The sequence below is a fragment of the Lissotriton helveticus genome, chromosome 10 (assembly GCF_964261635.1).
Source record: "Lissotriton helveticus chromosome 10, aLisHel1.1, whole genome shotgun sequence".
NCBI lineage: Eukaryota > Metazoa > Chordata > Amphibia > Caudata > Salamandridae > Lissotriton > Lissotriton helveticus.
The window spans coordinates 61,640,672-61,667,706 of NC_136071.1; the positions used below are offsets into that span (position 1 = coordinate 61,640,672).

Genomic DNA, 27,035 nt, shown 5'->3' on the forward strand with positions numbered 1-27,035 from the left:
AAGCTATACTGAGGTTAATCCAGTGCTACAGCTTGAGACAGTTGATCACATAGCCATGCTAGAGAAATGACATAGGTTTAGAAAGCAGAAATATCCCAAGGTTTACACTGATCTCACAAACTCAGGTCTCAGACAGCAGAAGGTAATACACAGATATAAAAAAGCTTTTAAAGCCTCACGAGTCACCATATCAGCAAAGGAAATGGTATACCAGCATTAAGTGTCCTTTACTCAACAAAAACTCTCACTGAATTAAAATCTTTAATTGTTCAGGAAATTATCCGAATTGTGTCACCAAATATCAGCTTCTCATTTGTATGTAGTCAATGAATTTTGTTCAATAACAGCAGCATGTCTGTTCTGAGCAAAATTTTAGTTATGCTGGTGTAATTTTTGTAATTTCACATAACTAAACTCATGCGTAGTTACTGGAATTGCACCACGTTGCATAATGAGAGTCCCATTTGGGGAGAAATTTAATGCGAAATATAGGGAAACAAGTCAGCAGAAACAGAAGGTGTATCTTCTCGGTGCGAGCCGCAGTTCCTTTAACACAGGTGGTCAATAAACATTACATATTGTGTTTTACTTTTTTCTGCTGCCTTAAAAAATATGTTGCTGGGGTAATTACATACTTTCTTGGTCTATTCATGGTTGGGTAATGTTTTAATTGTTTTAATTAATTTAATTTTCTTTCTTGACGTTGCTGATGTACTGATGGTGGATTTGGGTTAAGGGCAACCCCATGTATGGGCCCATCACGGGTATATCTGCTTATCACTTTACCTGCAATGCTGAAATACTTGGAAGGTACTGCCGGCATAATAGGGCATGTGGTTTTTGTTTTCTATGCCTCCTTCTTTGCTGAACAAGAGGCAGTGGTCATTTAATGGAAGGAGTGAGAGAGAGGGAGAGAAAGAGTGTGTGTGTGTGTATGTGTGTGGTGTTCTATGCCTCCTTCTTCAGTGGGCATGAGGTAGAAAACTAACTACTTACATATTGTGCAACCTGTGTATGTTTCATTCCATTTATTACACTTTTAAAAGGCATTTTCTAGGAACATTGATAGAAGAGGCCCATGCCATTGTTGTTCATTATTTCCTTTCTTCATGATATATTTATTTGTGACTAGGACAGCTTGTAGTACAGTGTTATTGTCTTTAATTGATGGATTACATTTTCTGCCTCTCGCCCCCCTATTGTATTTATTATGTTTTTCCCTGCCCTTCCACCTGCAATGAGTCCTGTAAGGACAACAGCATTTACTTTAATATTTTCTTTTCTTTTTACCTGGTCTCCCACCATACCGTACCCATGGGCCCTGGGGGGACACTAGCAAATATTGGAACAATTTTGTGGATTTTGCCTGAATCCCCTGCCTTCCATAAAGCCCACATGGCCTGGTGGGGCACTAGCAATATTTAATATAATTGTTTTTTGATTTTCGCCTGCTCGCTTACCTGTCCGAGTCCCTATGGACCCTGGAGGGTACCAGCAACAATATTATTCATTTATTTGAATTTTGCCTAATCCCTCCTTACCTGGCTACCCTAGAGTTCTGATGGGCCCTTGAGGAACACCGGCAATTATTAAATTAGTTTATTTGATATTTGCCTGCCTCTCTTTGGGGTCCGGCCAGCAACTATTTGATGAATTTATTCCCTGAAGGGGTATTAGCAATTACTGTACATATGCATTTGCTTTCTACATTCCCCATCAATGAGGTCCCCATTGGCCCTGGAGGGGCATACATTTACTTTTTTCTATGTAATGTGGAGCAAAAAATAATTGCTTCTGCATGGGTACACTATTGTTAAAGATTCATGATGACTTGGTTACCTTGGCTATATTTCACATAATACTCTGACTTCCTGTTTCCTTTTTATTAGGTCTGAGCAGTGAACTCCGCTCCGTTCGCGGAGTTTGCGGAGTTCTCCATACTACGCGGAGCATGCATGGTTGTGAAGATTTTTAATTCATCGTGCTCGCCAACATCAAGTTACCAAGTGTAAGTGCCCTCTTGCACTTTGTTTGGAGCTGTTCTTGATAATTTACAGTGCTGTACAAACACCCGGTGCTGAAAATCATTGCAAATGGCATGACCAATTGTACCCCGCCGCCTGCAGAATTCTGCGTAGCTCGGCTGAGTATTATGGTCACTCCACAAACTCCACCCAGGGCAAATTTTAATTTCTTACAGGTTCACAACTGTCACCTCACACCCAATACCAGAATTGAGAGAAGTCTGAGATGTAGCTGACAGTGATACCAGAGTCCTAAGCTAAATACTTGTGCTAAGTGCTAACCCACAAAAGAAGACAGGCCCAAATAACAACATTCCTGTCAAGGAAGTGGCCACTCAGGAGAAGAAAAAGAAGTGTGTTGCCTCAACTGGCATCAAATCCTCCTCATTTTCAATAAATGCAACATACCTGCTGCACCCCCCTCTGGGCAAAAAGAGACTGAGTAAAGAATCCCCCTGTATTAAGGGTGCCATCACCAAAACCTAAGCCCATTTCTCTTAGTGCTGCAGTGAGTGCAGTGATTGAGAGTACCAGTAGCCAACTGAATATTCACAGGAAAATCAACAACAGGAACCACAGCCTGCAACTCAGGATCTTCCAAAGGTAGGAGAAGAGCAGGTAGTTGGGTTTGATGCTGAGGAAGATGTTGTTGTGACTGGTCTTCCACTAGATGCATCAGCTTCATTATCTTCATCAAAGCAAAGCAAAATAACTCCTTATCTTCTCTACGCCTTGCTTTTGATGCCTTTTATATGGATTGGACTCCAACTGAGACCTGCCATGAGAGATGAGGGAAAATAAAGGTTCCCAAAAGGCTTATAAGTGATGAAGGTGATGAAGAATAAGTCATAGTTAATATAGAGAGTAGCACAGAGGAGTTAGAGAATACCTCTATTTAATGTACTCTTAGTCCAACACTGTCTGCTTCCATCTTTTCAAGGCTCTAAACACCTAGAGCAATCACCACCCTTGCCTCAGTCACAGCTCACCTTAGAGAAAGGCCTTCACTACTGCCTAGCTCAGCTCAACAGGTTTTATAGGGTTTGGAATCATAAGAAATCTCTCCTCCACAGTTCCTGACTTCTTTACGCTAACACAAAACGAGGAGCATATCACAGAAAGCTCAATATGCAAACAGTTTATTGTGGTCATTAAATAATCCGTTATTTATTTATCTCCACATAATTATCTTGTATAAATATAGAACATTAGAATACTAAAACTATTGTAAAACAGTGTCCCATAAAATAATTTGTTATGAGATATAAACAAAATGCAAAATGTACCAAAGAACAAATATTTCCAAATCTTACATTATTCAACATCCACATACATCCAATTTGTTAATATATCAACAATTGTTAGGAGGCTTTCTCCAAAGTGAGAAAAGTCTGACTGAATTGGAGGACTATATTTTGCAATAGCAATTACATATCTAGAAAGCTGTCAACTGTTCGACCACTCACAGTCAGGTTTTCAGGCAGGACATAGCATCGAAACAACTCTTGTAGAGGTAGTAGACAACATAAGACTTTCTATAGATGAAGTATAGGTTTCAATGCTGGTCTTATAAGATTTATCGGCTGCCTTTGACACCATCTCTCACACAATTCTAACACAAAGGTTAGAAGAGATAGGGGTCAGAGTGAAAGCCCTTAATTGGCTGAGGTATTACTTGAAGGGAAGGACAAGCTTTGTACAACTATAATGTTATGTATCTCGCAGCATAGTTGTTGACAAAGTAGTCCACAAGGGTCTGCCTTCAGCCCTATGCTATTTATCATTTAAGTTGCTCCGCTGGCAAAGGTAATCAGATCACATGAGATCGCTGTAATCTTGTAAACAGATGAAACTCAGTTGGTAATAACCATGGGACCCAATCCAAATGACACCAAAATTTGATTAAAAAACTGTGTGAATCACATAACCAGGATGCAGCCAAATTGCCTTCAACTTAATGCAAGCAAGACTGGGGTTATAATATTTAGGAAAGCACAGGAATTCTGGTCAGATGACTGGTGGCGGGTGAGTCTTGGCCCACTCCCCTCCCTAAAAACAACAGTACAGAATCTAGCCATGATAATCGATAACAAACTGTCTATGAAGGACCAGGTAAATCATATTCTGTGTACCTGGTACGACATCATGCATAGTCTACTAAAAGTCATCCAATGGATTCCATTGGAGCCCAGGAAATCCCTGGTACAGGGACTGATAATCAGTCATCTCGATTATGAAAACGCCTTAATGGCATCCATAAACGAGGAACTGTAAACCTGGCTCCAGGTGTTGCAAAACACTGCAGCATGACTGGGACTACATCTTCCACCTCGATCTCCATCTTGCCCATCTTAAAAATTATACACTGGTTACCAGTAAAGAAATAAACACGTTTCAAACTTATTTGTCTTACACAAAAAGCTCTACATGGAAACAGTTAGTGCTAGAACTGTCAGAAATGGTGGCCAATCTTTTTCCTACTTAGCCCATTAACTGTGGACCCAGTCCCAACACACCTCAAAGCCATTCTGGACCACAGATTATTCAAAAAAGGGCTAAAATCCTGGATGTTCTGATCACCTCTTACTCCGTTGTTAGTATCTTCTAACAATTTCATTATAGCGTCATGAGACCCTAACCCGGTGAGATGTCTGAGCTCAATAAAAGGCAATAATAATATATCAACATTTCCTATTGAGAATACAGTGGATAATGCTTCTCTCTGTGTTATAACTCAATATTTCAAACATGCTGGAGAAAGAGATTTTTTTCTTTTTATGAAAAGAGCAGGCAATTTAAAAGTAGATGTGTTGTGGTAAGCCAGCTTGACAATATGATGACGGGTACAACAGGGCTCTCTAAAAATTTTTTAGCATGCAATCATGTGGGCAGAGCACCTCAAAAACACAGCTGCTGGTAAACAGAGAGAAGAAGAGGTTAAGCTCAGCTAAGTAGGTGTTGGTGGTGAGGCAGAAGAGGTCAACATCAAGCAATGACCATGCATCTTGTGGTACATAAATGATGATCCGTAGTCCAGGTGTAGTAGTAGATCTCTCTTTATTAGCAGGTAGATAGGTGGCAAGTTAGAAGGTAAGAAGATACAAAGGAGAAGCCCCACCAGGAGCGAGCTACCAGCTCCTCAGCCGCAGATGACCAACTGACAATCTCACCACAGTAAGGCACTCAAACATTCCATGATGTCACAGGACATTCTGATGAAGTGGTAGAGAGGGAAAATATATAGAAATCATTTACCACACATCTTTTGCACATAGTGTGCAATCATTCCCTGCCGAAAACTCAGAATGGCGCAAGGGAAAGTGTGATATTGTCACCACAAAATGCCCGAGCAGCCTATCTGTTCCCTGTAGCCCGCAACTACCAGAGACATCACAAGAAGACTGTTACAACAACCAGCTAGCAAGGCTATGTTCACCAAGAAGTGAACGTCCTACTGAATGTATAAGAAAGTCCTTGTTACAACAGGAAACTGGCAAAAAGGTTAGTGCTTAACCTCTTCTGTAGAAGAGGTGTTCTTCGAATTAGTGGAGACCCTGTGCACAAAATGGAAATTTCCAAGCTGAACCCGTTTTTCCTCTATTGCTGTGCCAGCACTTCACCATCAAGTGCTGCAATTGGTTGGTGAAGATCTTAAGGAGACGGCTTTTCAGTCCATCCACCTCATGACGGACTTATGGCCATGTTGTCATGCAAGAGATTGCATGTGCATCACGGCACACTGGATCTTTTTCGAGGGAGTGAAACAATGCTAACTGCTGGCATCACCACTTATGATGCTTTTCTGGGCATTTTGTGGCATGCAACAATTGTGATGTTCACCATGGTGAACTTTCATAAAGCTACCAGTCCGTGATTGACTTTAAAACAAGTGTACGAATGGCTTCAACTGAGAGGTGTCAGCATTGTATTTGTTGCCACTGACAATGGCAGTAATAGCGTCAAAGGCATGGAGGATACTACAGAGTCCTTTATTTTGCACATTGCATAAACCTAATTGTGCAGTATTTCCTTAGTATGTTGCTGATGTGGTCAGCAACACACTGGTCACCTGCCAAAGAATTTGCACTCATTTTAGTCATTTTTTCAAAGACCGGAAAGAATTAAAAATCATTCATAGGTGACTGACATACTATCATTGCATATAACATCGAAACACAAAAATATCAGAGAATGAACATCAATAACATAATATAGACTTCCCATACATAACTAATAAAACCACAAACATTGAGAACACAAATACCGTTGTTAAAAATATTAATTTTTACTCATATCAAAAACACAACTATCGTAAACAAAAAAATCCTCACCTTTAACTAAACATGTAATCTTGCAAAAACATTGATTCACATGGTATTGACTCCAATAATATCAGAAAACTAAATAAATTATCATTAATAAATATTTGAAAAATCACTTTTTACGTAAAACAATTGTTTGAAATTAATTTAAATAATTTTATACATATGTTTAAAAAAAATATGAAAATATAAAACTATTTACTATTCACCCAAATAAATTATATAACTAAAATCATAACAATATAACGCCCAAAACCATTTGCATTCACACCAAAAATATGTACAAAACCATAAATATGAAAAAAAAATATATATATATGCTGACTTGGATTTGTATGATTGAATAAATAACATCTTGCCTGGAAAAAGAGGTTTGTTTCTCCTTCTTCGCCGCCGAGGCTCTGGTGGAAGTGGTCGGAGTGTTTGTTCGATATATATATATATATATTTTTTTTTTTTAAACAATGTGCCAGAGCTACGAGAGGTCAGACTACAGCCTTCTGCCATCTGGGTTCACAATGCAGACTGCTTTTCTGCTCCAATTTATTTTTCATTGCCAACGCGTTTCAAGGTCAAAGCCTCTTCTTGACCTTGAAACACGTTGGCAATGAAAAATTAATTGGAACAGAAAAGCAGTCTGCATTGTGAAGCCAGATGGCAGAAGGCTGTAGTGTGACCTCTCGTAGCTCTGGCACATTGTTTAAATATATATATATATATATATATTCACTGAAAAAACCATAGGTTATAGACCATATATAGTTAGGAATTAGCATTTACAAAACCTTGAAAATTCACTGAAAAAACCATAGGTTATAGACCATATATAGTTAGGAATTAGCATTTAAAAAACCTTATTTTACTCACACAAAACCATTGAAATTCCATATATAGTTAGTTGCACTAACTATATATCGCGCACCCGCAATCCACTGCTGATCATGTCACATATTACATCATTCATGACATGGTCAGTGACATCACTGATGACATCACTGATGACATCTCAAATGACATCACTGATGAGATCACTGATGACATCATCCAGTGACTGTGTGTTTCTGTAAAGTTTAAATATGTTTTACATATTGAAGAATGAGTAGATGTATAAGTGTCTGGACGAAGGATTTAGTAGGTGCATGACTGAATGTATGAGTGAGTGATTAAATGTGTCTCACTGAGTGCATGGGTTAGTGACTAAACTGTCTTAATTTGTGCATCATTATGTCTGTTGTTCTGTAAACTGCTGCATGTGTTGATCAGTAGCTATATGATTAACTATATGGGTTATTGATTGATTGTCCAAGTATTTGTATGGGAGACTGAGTGTGTGTGTGGCTGGCTGGGAGGTGTGTGACTCTGTGCAGATCAATGTGTACTTGTATCAATGATTGTATAAGAAAGTAAGTATGTGTTAGTATATGTTTGAAAATGTAAGGTGCTCTATGTTTAACTGTATAGACAAGAACATGGAAGTGTGATTGATTCTTTACAGGACTGACTAGGTGTGTGAGTAACTCCATGGATGAGTGGCAGAGTGTGAGTGTCTGTATAGGTGTATGAGTGCATATGATAGTGTTGTAAAGATGAGTGATTGTATGTATGAATGATTGTATGGGTGAATGAGTGAATGTGTGTGTAGACGTAGGAATCAGTGAGTACGTATGTAGTAACTAGTATTGGTTTGTCAATGGTTTCAAAAATTATACTCTGTATTTAACACTGGGTGAAACAGAGGTTATATTAAAATGTGAGGAGATGCATTGTATTGTCACATGAATGATATCATCAGTGATGTGGTCATTGATGTCAAATGAGATGTCATCAGTGATCTCATCAGTGATGTCATTTGAGATGTCATCAGTGATGTCATCAGTGATGTCACTGACCATGTCATGAATGATGTAATATGTGACATGATCAGCAGTGGATTGCGGGTGCGCGATATATAGTTAGTGCAACTAACTATATATGGAATTTCAATGGTTTTGTGTGAGTAAAATAAGGTTTTTTAAATGCTAATTCCTAACTATATATGGTCTATAACCTATGGTTTTTTCAGTGAATTTTCAAGGTTTTGTAAATGCTAATTCCTAACTATATATGGTCTATAACCTATAGTTTTTTCAGTGAATTTCAATGGTTTTTTAATAGCAAATATCATAAGCTGTCGAATGTCAAGTACGTGGTAAGTGAAAACATTTTCGTGTTTATGCACACTGATCTGCTTTGAATGGTGCCCCCCCCCCCTCATTTCTATTAGGAGTACTCTCTCTTTGCAGATAGTGAAAGGTAGTTAACGCAGGCCTTTGCCCCCGTTGTAATCCGTCGTGCCTGCTTCTCTCTCCATTTGATTGATTGTTATCCAAGTATTTACTGTTTTAGAATTAGTTCTCTTTGGTTCATTCTCTATTTACAAACAAACACAGAGTCGCAATACTCTGTTTAGTCTTTGCAGATAACGAAAAATCGTGTAAAAAAAAAGAAAAGGAATCGAGCAAAATCAGTAGGCCACTAATGGGATCTCTTTTTGACCTCGCTAAAATAGAAACATTAGGAACAACCCCTCATGACAAATACAAAACTAGTGAGATGAACTGAACTCCACACAATGATGGCTGCAAAACAGCTCGGCTCCGCCACCCACCCCTCCCAAAATAACGATAAAGAGCGGCTGCCATGATTGGTTGCGGAATGGCCACAACGGAGCTACGAAATGGTGGTGCTCTCATACTAACCCCAGCTTCAGTCTGAAACATCCAGAAACACTGTAGACTACCAATTCGATCAGTTCCGGTAGCGCCCCAATGTAACCCGGTAGAGAAGAACTAGCCCTCCCCTCTTTGACTGATGGTTCTTGTTGCCTGTCCCTTCTGTTGTCATTTAACAGAACTATTTAGCCTGCTGAAAGGGGTTGTGTTTCGACCGCTGGTTGGTGGAGACATTTTGACTATATTCTGGACCTGCGTTGTCGCGTAATGCGTCATATGACGCGCCGCGTTAGCGCATCCGGAAGTCATCCGGGGCGCGCAGCGCGTAACGTAAGCATAACAAGTCATGTGACTTGTTAATAAAACTTTTCATTGGTTCATTTTACTTTTCTTATTCTAATGATGAAAGCCTTGGTCATATCACCTAAAAATTACGCTTTTAATTACTTCCGAACATTATTTTTTCTTAAATATATGTTATAATGTTCCAGGCTAATGTACTTTCCCGGAAATTTTACAACTGTCCTGCAAGTAAAATATATTCTTTTTTCGAGAAAAAGAGCGTTTCTTCGTCCCATGACGGAGCCGTTGAGCAAAAGAGGGTCGACCTGCTGTCTTAGTCGCCGATACGCCTGAATATGAGATTCTTATCGATCACTTTATGTTGCAGGAATAGAAAACACAACAGCCCTTGACCATTTATCTTTACTGCGTTCCTTCGTATTATACCTTTTACCCTTCATGTAATTGGTCTGCTTTATTTCACTTGCCTTTTAATGATTCTAAAACAGTGACTATTATTAAAAACTTTACCAATGTATATACTACTACCATGTTTTCTTTTAAAAACCTTTATTGTGAAAATTTCATTATACAAATACGAGCCTATAACCACGTGGGCCTGCCACGGAGCACACTGTAATCGTATATGATGAATAGACATTTACACTGTAGAGGAACGTAACGGGCGGGCCATTAGGTTGCAAGAACTAAGGTGTCTAACAGTTACGGAATCGGTGGACGTACATTTTATAATTAAAATACGACAGGGCCAGTTACAATAAAATTATCTAGATATACATTTGCGGGCAAGTACCATGGGTGACGTTAATTCGAATTTTCAACAGTACAGTAATCAATAACACATCAGAACTTAATATCAATAGGGATGTCGAAATAGTCAATCAATTCTCGTCCCCGCCCGCCATGTGCTTCAAAACTGCATACGTATCTCGTGATTTCAAGGTTCTGCAACCAGTACACAACAAGGAGTTACGAGTCCCATTTATTCCGGCGCCATTTTGGGCGAGGACGGGCAGGTCCAGGATATAGTCAAAATGTCTCTACCAACCATCGACTATGATGATGTTCATATGCTGTATTTATTAGAGTAACACTCATCTGCCCACATGAAATTAATTTACCACAATCTAAACATGTCATTTTAATCTTTCCAAAGTTCTTCTAAATATTTGGGACCGTTTCCCTTGCCTCTGAAGCTCTCAGTGCCACTTCTTTGATGAATGTACTAGCAGGTCAGGGGTTCTCCTCCAAATCTCTCTTTTATGCAGCACTATAATTAATTGGTGCCACCTCTCCATATGACGATGCATGGTATAGTTACCACAACTATATTTTTTTTCGGTTCCTCTGGAGAGTTCATCGTGGCAGATGAAGCGTGTAACGTACCGGGCATTTACCTTTTTTTGCATGTACAGGAAAGGAAAAAAAATCGAGCGTCCGAGTTCTAAGGTGTCCCAGGGCCATTTTAGTGGACCAGGCCCAAATCCAAAGAACAGGCCGCCATTTTGAGAGTCCTCTTGCAGCCGCCTGTCGCTGTAGCATCAAGAGCAGCCGAAACTCAGCTGAATGGCAACTGAAACGGTAAATGGGCGCCCCACTACATTTCAGCATTGTAGGATGACCACACCAGTACAGCAACTTGCTAGACATCACCTCGGTGCCATCCGGATCTCGGCGCCCCACTGCAGATGAAGTGCCTCTCAACTATGAAACCACCACGGTGACATCCGGATCTTGGCGCGTTGTGCTGCCTTCGGCCTATTCGCACATCGGTCCGCTACTGACGCCATCTCACAGGCTAATGGGGTGACCCACGCCGAGTTTCAGCATTGTAGGATGACCACACCAACTTGCTAGACATCACCTCGGTGCCATCCGAATCTTGGCATCTCAACGCCTAGTGGTATCTTCCATACAGAAAATATTGTTACGCTGCCTTTGGCCCCATTCGCACATCAGTCCGCAACTTAGACATCACCTCGGTGCCATCCGGATCTTGGCATCTCAGCGCCTTGTGGTGTCAGTCAGAAAATATTGTCCGCTACTGACACCATCTCACAGGCCAATAGGGCGCCCCACGCCGACTTTTACCATTGTACGATGGCCACACCAGTGGCACAACTTGCTAGACATCACCTCGGTGCCATCCGAATCTTGCCATCTCAACGCCTAGTGGTATCTTCCATACAGAAAATCTTGTTACGCTACCTTTGGCCCCATTCGCACATCGGTCCGCAACTTAGACATCACCTCGGTGCCATCCGGATCTTGGCATCTCAGCGCCTTGTGGTGTATTCTCTTCAGAAAATATTGTTGAGCTGCCTTTGGCCCCATTTGCACATCGGTCCGCAACTTACACATCACCTCGGTGCCATCCGGATCTTGGCATCTCAGCGCCTTGTGGTGTCTTCTACTCCGAAAATATAGTAGAAAATATTGTTGCGCTGCCTTTGGCCCCATTCACACATCAGTCCGCTACTGACACCATCTCACAGGCCAACAGGGCGCCCCACGCCGACTTTTACCATTGTACGATGGCCACACCAGTGCCACAACTTGCTAGACACCACCTCGGTGCCATCCGGATCTTGGCATCTCAGCGCCTTGTGGTGTCTTCAAATCAGAAAATATTGTTGCGCTGCCTTTGGCCCCATTCGCACATCGGTCCGCTACTGACGCCATCTCACAGGCCAACGGGGCGCCCCACGCCGACTTTCAACATTGTAGGATGGCCACAGAAGTGCGACAACTTACTAGACACCACCTCGGTGCCATCCGGATCTTGGCGCGTTGTGCTGCCTTCGGCCTATTCGCACATCGGTCCGCTACTGACGCAAACTCACAGGCCAACGGGGCGCCCCACGCCGACTTTCAGCATTGTAGGATGGCCACACCAGTGCTGCAACTTGCTGGACACCACCTCGGTGCCATCCGGATCTTGGCGCGTTGTGTTGCCTTCGGCCTATTCGCACATCGGTCCGCTACTGACGCCGCCTCACGTGCCAACGTATTTTCTCCGCATTTTACACCCTATGCCGCATAACAGGTCATGTGACTTGTTTATAAAACTTTTCATTGGGTCATTTTACTTTTGGTTTCCTAATGATGGAAGGCTTGATCATGTGACCTAAAAACAACACTTTTCATTGGATGAAAACTTTTTTTTTTCCCCAAACGATGAAAGCCCCACCTTGTTTCTGGATGTTTCAGACTGAAGCTGGCGTCAGCATGAAAGCACCACCATCTCGTAGCTCAGTCGTGGTCATTCCGCGAGCAATCATGGCAGCCGCTCCCCACCAGAAGCCTGCAGGAGTCGGAGCCCCCAAAACTTTTGATGAATTCTCAAGGCGGAGGGGACGCTTTCGAGAATGGGGTCCAAGACCTAGCAGACAAGCGTCCGATTTCCAAGGTGTCCCAGGGCCATTTCAGTTGACCAGGCCCAAAAAGGAAACAGCCTGCCGCCATTTTGAGAGTCCTGTGACAGCCGCCTATCGCTGCACCGCAAGAGTGGGCGCAACTCAGCTGAATTGCGGCTTTTGACAGTGGACCAAAAACGGACGGAATGGCAACTGAAACGGTAAAGGGGCGCCCCACTACAACAGATGACACTCCACCTGGAGAGGCCCGTTCACGCCGCCTCCCCCGGGGCGCCCCACGCCGTTATTCGGAGCAGCATTGTAGGATACCAAAACCAGTGCGGCAACTTACTGGACATCACCTTGGTGCCATCGTTCTGCTGCCTTGGAACTATTCGCGCAACAGTTTGCTACTGATGACCCACCCCCCGCGACGCCCCATGCCGTTATTTGCTGGGTGGCAACTTACTAGACATCACTTTCGTGTCATCTAGATTTCAGCGCGTTCTGCTGCCTTGGAACTATTCGCACAACAGTTTGCTACTGATGCCCCACCCCCCGCGACGCCCCACGACCGCTACTTCGTTGTTTTTCCCTAAAAATGTTTATATGTTATTACTATTTTTGTTTTCTTGTATATATTTATAAATTATTAAAGTTTTATAATCTTACTACTTTGTCGGAGTGCTATATATTTTTAATGTGACACATAATTGTAAAAACTTTGATGTACAAAGAGTCATCCCTGGAATCTTCCGCTTCAGGCTCGGTCCCCTCCCCAATCACAATACAGGATGGTTTTCAGATAATAGCAACGCTTCTGCTGTGACGGATCTCATCGAGTGTGGGCCTTGATCTACTATAACTCCTTTGAAGAGGGGTGATTCTTTACAGCTGTGGCCATAAACTACATCTGCAGGGCTAGCTGATACCCTAGGACCAGCCTGGACAATCGGACACAGAGGAAAAGGAGTGTCAGAGGGTGCGGTAGTGAATAGGGCGAAAGGGAGGTGTCGGGCGGGCACAGGGTGTGATTCTCAGGGAAGAGCAGCGCAGATGGGGGAGGTTTATTACCCATGCATAAGACAGAGAGCGGGGGTCACCACTGCCTGGGGGAGATGCTTGCGAGGGTGGGGAGCCATGCTAAGGATCGACAGCGTGCACAGAGTGGGTCTGGTCAAGGCATCTAAAATGGCTGCCGTGCACGACAAAAGTGTGGCATTTGAAAAAAGACAAGATGGCGCAGACAATGTTTTTCAACACTTCCTGATTTCCTTTGAATCGAACGTTAACAGACGTTGGGGCATATTACCAAAGTTAAGCGATATTTATCCCTAACGATGCTTAGCAACGATTTTTTTACCGTCAGAAATTATCGCAGATAAACCTTGCTATTATCAAGGTTTATCGGAAATACGATAAAAAACGACCGCAATGCATTAATATCGCTGAAAACTCAGCGATATTCATGCATTACCGAGCTAATGCTCTTAGCCATGTTATCCACCTCCCATTGGATAACATGGCTAAGAACTGCTCAGGGCAGGTGGTAGCTTTTGGAGATATTCGCGCTTATCTCGAATATTTCCAAAAGTTGATAATAGGAGATAGCGATGTTAGCGACTGTTTCCAGTCGCTAACATCTTGGCATGCCCACTTTGCATGTCATTAGTGATAAATATCACTCACATGCAAAGTGGGGCCCAAGATGGTCGCTATCTTCTACTAGCCGTCGCTAACTGGTGTTAGCAACAGCTAGGTAATACACATATAATTTTATCTCCGCGAAGCGGAGCGCTGTTACAGATATATATCTTGTTTCTGAACGTTAATTTCTCAAAATGCACTGAAGCACATATATTGAGACCTAGCAAAGGCACATCGGGCTACCAGTCCCTACAATTTTGCCAAGTTTCGTGCAAATCCATTCAGCTGTTCGATCCTACCGAGAGACAAGATGGCGGCCGGTACGGACTGTTTGGAATGTTTACAGACACCGGAGAGCCAATCAGCTTCGCTTCGCAAAGCTCCGTAACGCGAAAAGTACGCGAAGCGGTGCGCTGTTACAGATATATACCTTTTTTTGAACGTTAATTTCTCAAAATCCACTGGAGCACATATATTGAGATCTAGCAAAGGCACATCGGGCTACCAGTCCCTACAATTTTGCCAAGTTTCGTGCAAATCCATTCAGCTGTTCGATTATTATTATTTTTATTTTTTTTTGCCCCGCGGGCCCTTTTAAAACCTCCACATCAAACCTAGGGGGTGAGCGACAATGTACTATGCCCCCTTATGGTCATTTGCCCCTTCGCTTTGGCCTCCTCTTGTCTCTCGATCCTACCGAGAGACAAGATGGCGGCCGCTACGGACTGTTTGGAATGTTGACAGACGCCGGAGAAACCAATCAGCTTCGCTTCACAAAGCTCCGTTGCGCGAAAAGTACGCGTAGCGGAGCGCTGCCCAGTCCGCTGTTACAGATATATATCTTTTTTTGAACATTAATTTCTCAAAATCCACTGAAGCACATATATTGAGACCTACAAAAGGCACATCGGGCTACCAGTCCCTACAATTTTGCCAAGTTTCGTGCAAATCCATTCAGCCGTTCGGGCTAAAAGTGAGGCCAACCGCCCTATGGAAATTAACATGGGAAAAACGCGTTTTGGGACCCCCTTTTTTCTCGGCCCCCCCTTGACGAACCCCCCCAAAATTTTCAGGGGCTGCTCAGAAACAAAATGTGCCATGTTCCTGAAAATTTCAGCCAATTCCGTCCACAAACGCCAAAGTTATTAGACATAGAATTTTCAAAAAACCCATAGAGAAAAAATCCTAACTATATATACCTACTGGCGACCGCCAGTAGGTAATATATATATATATATATATAAAAATAAATATATATATTACACGGAGGAAGCATTAAATCAACTATCAAATCCGGAGTATTATGAACAACTAATGAAGAACCCAACAGATCAACTAAAGAGAGAGTTAGATCAAAAACTATTGACATGGGAAAACAGTAACCTAATCGATTATGAAGAAAGAAAATACCTAACAGTTGACTTTCCACGGATGGCAACCATGTACTTTCTGCCTAAAGTCCACAAAAACCCCACGAAACCACCAGGGAGACCGATTGTGTCTGCAAATGGTTCATTGATGGAACCAATGGGGAATTTTGTTGATTTCTTTTTAAGACCTTATGTGGAAAACTTAAAATCTTACCTGAAAGACACGACAGACTTCTTGTGTACCATATCTGAGTTGGTTTGGCAGGATAATTATTGGCTAATATCCATGGATGTTATCGGATTATATACAAATATTGACAATAACTTAGGATTGATGGCTTGCAAATATTTTCTGGAAAAACGAAACATACATTATAAGGAACATAACGACATGTTGTATGAAATGATCAAATTATTACTCTCAAACAACATCTTCTTCTTTGGAGAACAACTCTATCGTCAGCGAAATGGCGCGGCAATGGGTTTCTCATTCAGCCCAAGCTATGCCTGCATAGCAATGGGTTGGTGGGAGGAGGAGATAGCCTGGAACCAGCAAAATGTGAAACACACCCAACACATCGTACAATGGAAGAGATTTATTGACGATCTGTTTATAGTGTGGGGGGGAAGTGAGAGTGAATTTGAAGAATACTTTGAGCTTCTGAACAACAGTACAAGAGGTTTAAAATTCACCTACACAAAAAGCAGGCAATCGATATCCTTCCTGGACACAGAAGTATATATCCAAAATAACAAACTAGAGACTACCTTACACAGGAAGAAAACAGCCACAAACTCAACATTGGAAGCTACCAGCTTCCATCAGCCTGCTTTAATATCAAGCATACCATATGGTGAATTCCTCCGTGTGAAACGCATCTGTAGCGAAAAAACAGAATGGGAGAAGCACAGTGCAATTACAATGGAGAGATTCCGGAAGAGGAAATATGGAAAGAATCTGACAAAAAAATGTTGGGAAAGAGCTAACGAGAAACCAAGAACAGAATGTTTGAAACCACAAATCAAAGCAAAAGAAACAGAAGAACCCATAAGACTGATACTGGATTATAGCAAAGAAGCAAAAGAAGTTGTCCAGATTCTCAGAAAAAACTGGAAATTGTTGAAATTAGATCCAACAATTGGTCAGAAAATGGGAGACCACCCAGTGGTTACATACCGCAGAACAAAAAATCTGAAGGACCAACTGATCCATAGTCACTTCATGAAACCGGAAAAAACAATTTGGCTCAAAACTGTTGGATTCAACAAGTGCTATAACTGCAAAGTTTGTGAGATAGCAAAACCAACGAAACAAATTGAGATGACTAATGGAAAAATTTGGATAATCAAAGAACTAATTACTTGTAAAACCCAGTATACAGTCTACCTAATTGAATGTCCGTGTAAGCTGCGCTATATAGGAAGCACAATTTGTGAGCTAAAGAAGCGCATCTTGGAACATACTAGGGCCACAACCAACAAGGACAGAGGCAATGCTGTGGCCAAACACATGGAGACAAATCACAATGGCAATTGGCGACTTCTAAAATTTCTGGGATTGGAAACATTGGCCCCAACGGAAAGGGGTGGACAACGAGAAAAATTGCTACGCCAAAAAGAATCACGCCACATCTTGAACTTTCGAACGATGACCCCGTATGGTCTGAACCAGTCCGAAGAACTTTATGTACATATTTAATAATAATGAAAGCCTCCTTTGACATGCTCCATAATGGATTTTTCCCCTCCTTGTAACCACGGCATAACATACATGTAAACCGAATTCTGGGCCAAATCCTTAATGTACCGAATTTTGTGTTACTATCCAAAACTCTCACATATATCAGCCCACTCGAGGGCCTCAAACAGGTCAAATGTATTTAGACCAAAAAAAATAAGTGATTGTTTGAATACCATGAAAAATTATATGTTGAAATAATTTTTTAATACAAAGTACTGGAGACACTAACCATCTTTCCAATTGCAAGGCATAATTAACCACATGTGAGTCTTAAAGATATTACATAACTAAGTCAGCCCACCAGAGGGCCTTTAGAAGTTTTTGAAAAATTGTTTCTAATTTCAATTGCCTTAAATTATAATTAAGTTTTTCCGGTACATGAGAAATTCTTTTGGTAAATGTCATAAAATCAATGTTTTAAAATTGTCAACCAATAGTGAAAAAAGTGATGCACAATTTGTTCTTTTGTGAAAATAACACGAAACAACTTTTGCTAATGTAAATACTACAAGTCCCAGAAGGCCATAGTGTGAAAGAAAACCTAAGGCTGGAATCATGTGACCGATGGTAGGAGGGTCTCCCATTTTAAATTGTTCTCAGCAAACAGTGTTTGTAACAACCGTGATCAAGTGAGTAGGGAGCTCACGAAACGCGTTGGTTTTACGCTGTGAAATATGCTGTATTGATTTAAGCAATAAATCTATCAGTTTCTTTAAAAAACTTGGACTGGAGTTGCGGCTTCTTTTGGCTGGAGCGCGGGAGGCCCTGGGCTCAAGCAGAGATTTATATATATATATATATATATATATATATATATATATATATATATATATATATATACATATACATATTTATTTTCCAAACTATCAAGTCAAGTTAAGAAAAGTCAAGTATATCTTCATTCATTACATTTCTGCAGCATACAAGCAAGAAAATCACAATGCAAACAAGGGGAGCCGCCTAATCCGTCAGGACGTACCTTGCTGTCCCTGCATTGGAGAGCTATTAATCTGCACTTTGGGGGATATTCGCGCTGGAAGCAGAGCGCAGCGCCATTCATGGTTGTCAGTCCCCCTCGCCGCCGCTCATTGAGATCGAGTGGCCACCGATTGGGGGGACTACAACCCCCACAATCCCTGCGCTGCCCCGCCCACCAACCAGCACTTCCATGCCCGGAGGCACAAAACACAGCTGCTCCCTCGGTGGAGCGGGAGCCGCCTAATCCGTCAGGACGTACCTTGCTGTCCCTGCCATTGGAGAGCTATTTATCTGCACTTTGGGGGATATTCGCGCTGGAAGCAGAGCACAGCGCCATTCACGGTTGTCAGTCCCCCTCGTCGCCGCTCATTGAGATCGAGTGGCCGCCGAGAGGGGGGACTACAACCCCCACAATCCCTGCGCTGCCCCGCCCACCAACCAGCACTTCCGTGCCCGGAGGCACAAAACACAGCTGCTCCCTCCGCGTCGCGGGACACGCGCGGGCGGCACCGGGCGAAGCCCGGGCAAAGGGCGGGCCGTCTGTGCCCTCAGGGACTGCAGGAGGCTGGGCTGGGCCTGCCTTCTTTCATTCTAGACCTGGATCATCCTGAACTTGAATCAGTAAGCCCCATTCTCTTCACCTTAACCCCATTTTTGACTCTATGGACAGCCAATGCTAAATGACTATATTTTCATTCTGACATTTACGTAGCAGACTAGAGCGGCTTTCTTGTAATTCCTAGTAAAACCTGGTTATAGTATGTCTACGTGTGCACCAAAAGACAAATCCTCTACACTAGGGGGCCCGATCAGAGGACCCCTAGATAAATATTTTACAAGGGCAACTATAGAGTTAGACCGAGAAATCGCGCTAGCTGAGCGACGCGCCGAGCGCCGGCTATCAGTCGAACTCTTAAAACATAAACCCTCATCCCTGGTTCAAATACACTCAGCTATTGCACCACAAAACAATAACCTATCAGAAAATACGGACTTGAAGCTCTGCAGTATGGAGAGCATTCCTCTAATTCTGCAAGATAGGTCCCTTACATCATCAACCAATAATATAATCAACGATTCCAACATAAATGATTCATCCTCTCTATCTAACTCATTAATAGAGTTGGATGCAGCCTTAGAGTCAAATATGATTGTTCCATCTCCTCTATCTAACTTATTAGTAGATCTGGAAGTAGCATCAGGGACAAATATAATCGTTTCACCTCTCCTATCTATTTCACTAGTAGATTTGGAAGTAGTCCCAGAGACGCTTTCTCCGAAAGTAGTTAGTGTTCAAAAAGATAATAAACATAGTAAAAGATATCAAGGAGCCCAACGACCACCTCCTAAAAAAAAGAAGGAAGAAGGGCGGGGACAGAAAAGGGGGTAAATGTTTAAAAACACCTTTACCATCAGCAGACTTATCGAGGGAGGTACCAATAGATCCATTGAGAGATGTACCATTAGGCCCCATACTAGGCCTACTCTCCGAAGGTATGTCCTTAAAAGGGCTAATGGAGGCTATGGAATCCCTCTTAAAATGTCTTCTGCTACCGCTTACAGAGAGAGTCAAAAGGCTGGGTGATCAAATTAACAGTTTATTAGAAGTTACCACCTCCAATGAAGAGGTCCCTAAACAAATTAACTCCCAGGTCACCCACCCGTTAACTAAATGTCCAGCACAGAGAACAACCAGGCCCCAAGCGGACAACTCTACACCCAAATCAGTGACTGTCCAGACCGCTCCTCCTACCTCGGAGCTGTCACAACATCAACATAGAGAGAAATTGAAAATAGGCTCCTCGAAATTCCCCACTCCTAAAACTATAGCTCCAACTAAGGCACCCAAAAGGCATACGGCACAATCTAATAGCAGAAATTATGTGGACCTACCCCCTGAAGCATCAAACTACGTCATAATTCTGACCGGAGTTCCAGTTGTGGCAGAAGGAAGTATAGAAACCTACACTAGCCTTAAAAACAAAGCCATTTATTGGTTATGTAATAACAAACCTCTGCCACCACACTTAAATGGAGATATAGTGTCTGTTAGACGATGTAATTGGGTGGATCCCCGACCAAAAGATATCGAAGGGGACATTGTGATAATTAATTTTAGAGATCATAGAGTTGTAACGCATATTAGTGATTGGTTCCCAGGGAGAGATGAGGGTATTGTTTCATCTCGCAATCTGAGCTATTTCTATCCTAAAGCTCTGATGACCCCTCTAAATTTTCCATCAACCCTGAATAGATTCAATCCTCTCCAATTCCCCTTTCGCAATTTTCAACTCACAGCGCCAAGATATGGAGCCAACAATGTCCCACCTTTTTTCCCACCCCAACGTCCCAATAGGCCCTTTCGCCCTTCGGCTAATGCACACCATCACACAAATCCAAATGGGCATTGGAATATTCCATTATATAATCCATTTGATCCACTCTCTGGCTTAGATGATAATGAATGACTGGCGTTACCTGATTCCCAACTAGGATGTACCCATGTTCAACCGATTAATCGTAAAATAATCAATGAAGCTACCACTGTTACATCCTCCCCAATTACTAGCGCATTTGAGCCCCCACAAGTAACATCTGGGAAAAATTGTTTACCACAACCAGATTTGCGTTCTAGTTTAGGGGCATCTCTCGTGCTCTTGAAGTCTGCTAACAGTGAAGAAAAAGGGGCCGTTTCCATGAAACCTGTACAAATATCGGAATCTTTACCCCCTTAGTTCTTAATTGGAACGTGGCAGGCCTGGCAATTAAAACTGGTTTCCAACCATGGTTGAAATTAGTGAATAATTACACCATCCTTTGTTTCCAGGAAACATGGGCATTAAATCCTGTCCATCTTCTTGGGTTTCAGACCTTCCATTCACCAGCTTTAACAAGACCCCAGGGGAGAAATAGGGGCGGTTTATGTGTGTATGTTAGTATCTCCAGTGGACTCACTGTGTTGAAACACATTCCCTCTGAATTCTATCAGATTGTTATGATCAGATGGGGTATCTCTGTCAATTTGATTTTAATACATTTTTATAATAATGTGCCCTTAGAAAACCTATCTCGCATCATAGATGAATTGAGCCACACGATTATCACTCTAAAAGAATCTGAAGGTGGGGAGTGTGTCCTTGTTTGGTTGGGTGATTTCAATTGTAATATCTGCCAGCACGGCCCGAAGGGACTTTGCGGCCTCGGGTCCCTGTTGGATGATACTCCGAATCATTTCACCCATTCTAAAACGGGGGATATTTTAAATAATTTTCTTTTTTATTTTAACTTGCCATATATTAATGACTTATGCTCACCACCCCTACCTTTTCAGCCAACGTTTCATGGGAGGGGCTGTAATACTGTGATAGATTTAACTCTCTTCGCCAAAACACATGCCCATTTACTGTCATCATGGAAAACCTTAGATGATATTAATGGCGACCACTATGCAATCTCATTTACTATAAACAAGCCCCTACATAAGCAGGCACTTAGGGATATCTGTCCCATCTATCAACAACCTATTTCCCTTGGGTGCACCAATGGTTACACCCTTAAATGGGATAAGGTTAATCCTGCTGGGCTTCTTGATAAATTATTGATGTCAAGAAAGGAAGAGATTGACATATGCTTATCTCTTTTGGAAGATCCCTTGAAAATCTTGGATTCGTTTTCAAGGATTCAAGCATCCTTAAAGCATCTACTCTGCCGTCAGTTCAGGTCAGGCCCTAACAAACCTAAAGGGTGGTTTGATAAGAACTGTACATCTGCATTGAAAATCTCTAAAAAAGGTCTTACACGCCATACCTAGATCCCCATGTGAGGTCCGAAAGGCTAGACATCTATATCGCTGTGCAATTAAGAATAGGGAGAAAACCCTGAAGCATGAGGCCTGGCAAGCATTTATATCCGCCTCAGAAAACAGAGACTCAACTGCCTTTTGGAAGGCTGTAAATGCTTCCTCTGCCCGGAATAAAAATTCTGAGCCGATAGATATAGCTATAAATGGGGATACTTGGGTGGCTCACTTCCAAAATCTGTATGACAACCCACTACCCATTGAATTAACTTCCCGGGCTCTTCGCGCGTCTCGCGATAATAGTAGATCTTGCATGGGAACCCTCCCCTTGGATATTGTTTTTACATGTTAGGAGGTCACTTTGGCTATAAGGGACAGTCCATCAGGCAAGGCACCGGGCCCGGATGCGATACCTATTTATGTTTTTAAAGCTGAAATCGATCTCTGGGCCCCATTATTTACCATTGTGATGAATTGTGCCAACACTCATGGACTTATCGCAACGTGGTCAGAGGCGATAGTTGTCCCCATATTTAAAAAGGGGGACAGGCATGATCCATCTTGCTACCGCCCGATTTCCCTTCTTGATGCCTTAATGAAGGTAGCCGGCCGCATAATTTTCAAGCGTGTCCAACAATGGACTGAGGAGGGTAATATTTTATCTATCCTCCAGTATGGCTTTCGCCCTGGTATGGGAACGGTTGAGCAGAGTCTAAATTTTTACTTTTTAATTTCTAAGTATACCCAAGCCAAGAAAGGGAACCTTTTATTACTTTTATTGATTTGAGTTCAGCCTTCGATTGTGTTGACCATAATCAGCTATGGTCCACACTTGAGGACCTGGGCATGGAACTTTCAATGGTTAACTTTATTAAAGAATTATACAGAGATGCTGGGGCGAGGGTGCGCTTTGGACAACGAGTGGAGTGCTCGTCAAGATTTTCCATCAAGAGGGGGTGAGACAGGGGTGCATTTTAGCACCCCTAATCTTCTCCCTCTATATTAATTCTATTGGTGACCACCTTAAGGGTTTTCAGTATGACTACCCATCAGTCTGGGGCAACCCCGTCCCCATCCTCTTGTATGCAGACGACGCCGCCATCATGTCGCAAACCAGGTTGGGCTTACAGAGGGCTGTCTCAAAGTTTACACTTTTTATGAGGGAAAAGGGACTAAAGGTGAACATATCAAAAACTTTTTCCATGTCCTGTGGCCGTGGAACAAAGAAAGCATCTTGTCCCATTTTCATCGAGGGTAGAAGGTTAGAGACAACAGACCAATTCCCCTATCTTGGGATATCGTTTGACAGGAAGTGCTCCTGGCATACAGCAATTCAGGCTAGAAAATTAGCATTCTCAAGGGCCATTGGAGCTTTGCAGAACTTTGCGTCCAAAATTGGGGGTAGAACCGTCAAGGAGTTGATTTTAATATATAAAGCTAAATGTGTATCCACGGCCACTTATGGCTCTGGCATCTGGGGGATTGATACCTCAACCTCTATTCAGCAATCTGAAAATTGCTTTCTTAGATACCTTCTGGGGGTTCCTAAATCCTCAGCTAGCTATCCTATACACATAGAATTGGGTCTCCCCTATATCTCCGATATTATAAAGACCGAGCCTATCCTGCTGTAGCATAAGCTGTGGGTTACTCCCGAGACAGCCTTTAATCGCAGTATAATTTCAGACTGCCTAAACCTTGATGGTATAAGGCAAATTAAATGGCTGTCTTATGTGGAAACAATGTTGACCAAGATTGGTCATCCCAAGTTTTTTAAGAACCCATCCACCATGGAAAGAATGCCTAGGAAAGCCCTGCGAAAAGTGGCAATGGACCATTTAGCGAATAAAAGATGGTCTATAGAAAAACTCAAACAATCTGTTTTGGCTTATCAGCAAATCACCTCCGAACCGGGACACCAACTGTACCTTGCAAGTGACCTTAATTGTTACATCAGAATGCTCCTCTCAAGGTTTAGACTGGGATCTTTTTATTGTTTAATTACTTTCCCAGCCTGTAATGACTGGTCGAGAGATTTACCGCCCTGTCCCTGTGATGATCTCACCCCCCAAACTAATATGCATAGTATTTTATTCTGTAAATTTTATGAGGTTCCAAGAAAGATCCTACTTAAACCAATTTTTAAGGAATGGCGCCTCCGGTCTTGTAGAAATGCTTTTCTTAGACTGCAACGACTAGAAAATATGGAAGTGGTCGGCACCCTAGCAACATTTTTGAAACTCTTGGTAAAGTTTAGGAATTCGATGTAACATACGATATATATTCATGTATCTTGGAACATTTTAACTTTTTAGATTTTAATGTATATGTTTCCTTTTGGCTTGTTACCCTATTGCTATTCTTTGTTTTTAATGCACTTGGCACTTTGAGATTATACCTCTGTTTTTGAAATATATGGTGTACTCGTGATGGTAACGCAACTGGCACTTTGTGATATATATTTGTTTTTAACAATGCTGCTTTTATGATATTTGAATATCGAAATAAAGCTTTTTTGAATTTGAATTTGAATTCAATGCAAACAAGCACAAAAATAATCACTCCAAGCTAATATTCTTGCACAACTGTACAAGAATTAATTCATAAACAATACATTATTAATTACTCATTTTTTTAGTTTACCTGTTTGCCATATACATGTGGCCACAGAGCAGCATATAAAAGGACTACGTAGCTGTTGAACAAAAACAACACAACATGACTAAATGTAAAGTTTTTAAATAATGTCATTAAAAACTTTCTTCTAGGGATCTGATAAAAAGAGCAAAAAAACATGCTATGCATGGTTAAATGAACAGCCTTGCTGTCACATGGGAAAGGGCTCAAATCCTTTAAAGTGCAACTATTAGGTGGAAATACCACCAAGCGTGGTAATACATTAAAACAAAATCTGGTATTATTAATATTCATATCTATCAAACTGTATATCATACATTATAAAAAAAACTAAAGCAGAGTTTATCTTAGAAGGATATCACTGTGAAACAAATTCAAACTAAAACTAAAGCTATACCATCCAATACAATCAAAGTATAAACAGGTTTAACCAATAAAATCATACAAACAATGAAATCAGCAGTACAAAGAGCTAAATGCTTCAGAAATGTCAAATGCTGCAAGACGAGAAACCTCTGTTTGATTCTCTGACCAGAAATGTTTACATCTGAACAACTACCTTACCAAGTAAGTTACATTTATTTTTACAATACAACGTACATGTTAATAACCTATACATTGTAAATATGCAAATAATTAATAAAACACTCTTCAACTTATATCTCTTTACATAGGTTTCCTAAATGAAAAGCGATAACCTCCTAGAAAAAATTAGCTATCAGAGACCAGCAAAAAGAATTAACAAAGTAAGTATAAATAAATAATAAAAACTATAAATGTACCTAAATAGTGAGTAAAAACTAACTTAATGACCTCAATCTCTACAAACTACCAACAAATTGAGAGTGAAAATGAAACTTTATTGTCATCCAACAGAAATGAAAGGCCCTGCTCCACACTAGAACCCCACCCCCAATGGAAAAGCTAAAAAACAGTGTGAAACATCTACACAGAACATACATGTAAGTATACAAAATAGAAATAATTTAATAATTTTGCGTGTAAATAGCAAATGTGCCAAATATTATTCTATGCATGCTATGTGAGGGCAACTACAAAGTATTATGTTGTAATTCATGTAAGAGAGCACAATCACCCTTCAAATATGACAGCAATAAAATTAAGGGAGGTATTCCATGATATAAGAGAGGCAAGCACTAGGTCCTGGGAACCCACAACCAAAGTTCTTAAAGATATACTGCCTAAAATCCCCAAACACATCACAGGCAAACTACCACCTTTACCCACTTTAAAATGTTTAATTGCATGAACTAAACAAGCCACCAATTATACTCCTGCTGCTCTAGAAGGTACATAGACATGGAAATACCTTAACATTTAACAATGACACATTGGACCTGAAGGTGGTGAGGTGTCGGGCAGCGGCCAGGGCGGCTGACTCTGGAGCACAGGGCTCAAGGTTCGATCCCTGGTGTCGGCAGCAGCTCAGGTCTGAGCTGTGTGACTCTAGGCAAAATCTCACTTAATCTCCTTGGCGGCCCCCAGTGCCTTGAGACCCTTATAGGTGAATAGTTTGTGCTTTACAAATACATAATTTATTTATTTATTTAGATCTTGCTACAAGTAACAACCTGGTTTCTACTGGCATTGTTGTAAACAGCTATCCCTAAAAATTACTTTCAGTTTGATAATTCTTTTTATTACCAAGTCAAGGTTGTTGCCATGGGCTCTCGCTTCGCCCGTGATCTATAGAGTTTGTTCATGGTCCAGTATGAACTTTTGTGAATGATAATCCTTTACTGAACGGAGTTTTGAAGTGGTATATAGATGACGTCTTTTGGTCTGGAGGGGCCCACTAGATGAGTTGAACCTTTTTTACACGTTGCTCAACACCCGGTCCAGGGACATTCCGTTTACAATGGAAACATTTTAAAATTGATATCCCTTTTCAGGTTCTGAGCAAGACAAGATTTTTGTGTCATTATATAGGAATCTGACCAAGAGAATCACCTTACTACACTACACAAACAGTCATCCAAGAAACTTAAAAGACAACTTACCATTTGGGCAATTTTTACAGATTACCAGAAATTGCACTAGAAGGATTCATTATTTCAGCGAGACATATAAGCTCATAAATAGACAGATGGAAAGGGGCTATCCAAGATGACTTGTACGACAAGCCA

At 41.5% G+C, this 27,035-nt stretch overlaps 1 protein-coding gene and 1 long non-coding RNA gene across 2 annotated transcripts in view; one reads left to right on the forward strand and one right to left on the reverse strand.

Annotated features, from left to right (window-relative positions):
- Positions 1-27,035, reverse strand: part of LOC144783900 (extracellular calcium-sensing receptor-like) — a 174,724-nt gene that overhangs the window by 48,384 nt on the left and 99,305 nt on the right. The window lies entirely within an intron of this gene.
- Positions 1,889-25,850, forward strand: LOC144785040 (uncharacterized). The gene is made up of 3 exons (XR_013601743.1): positions 1,889-2,008; positions 25,563-25,634; positions 25,765-25,850. It is a non-coding gene; the product is annotated as an uncharacterized LOC144785040 (long non-coding RNA).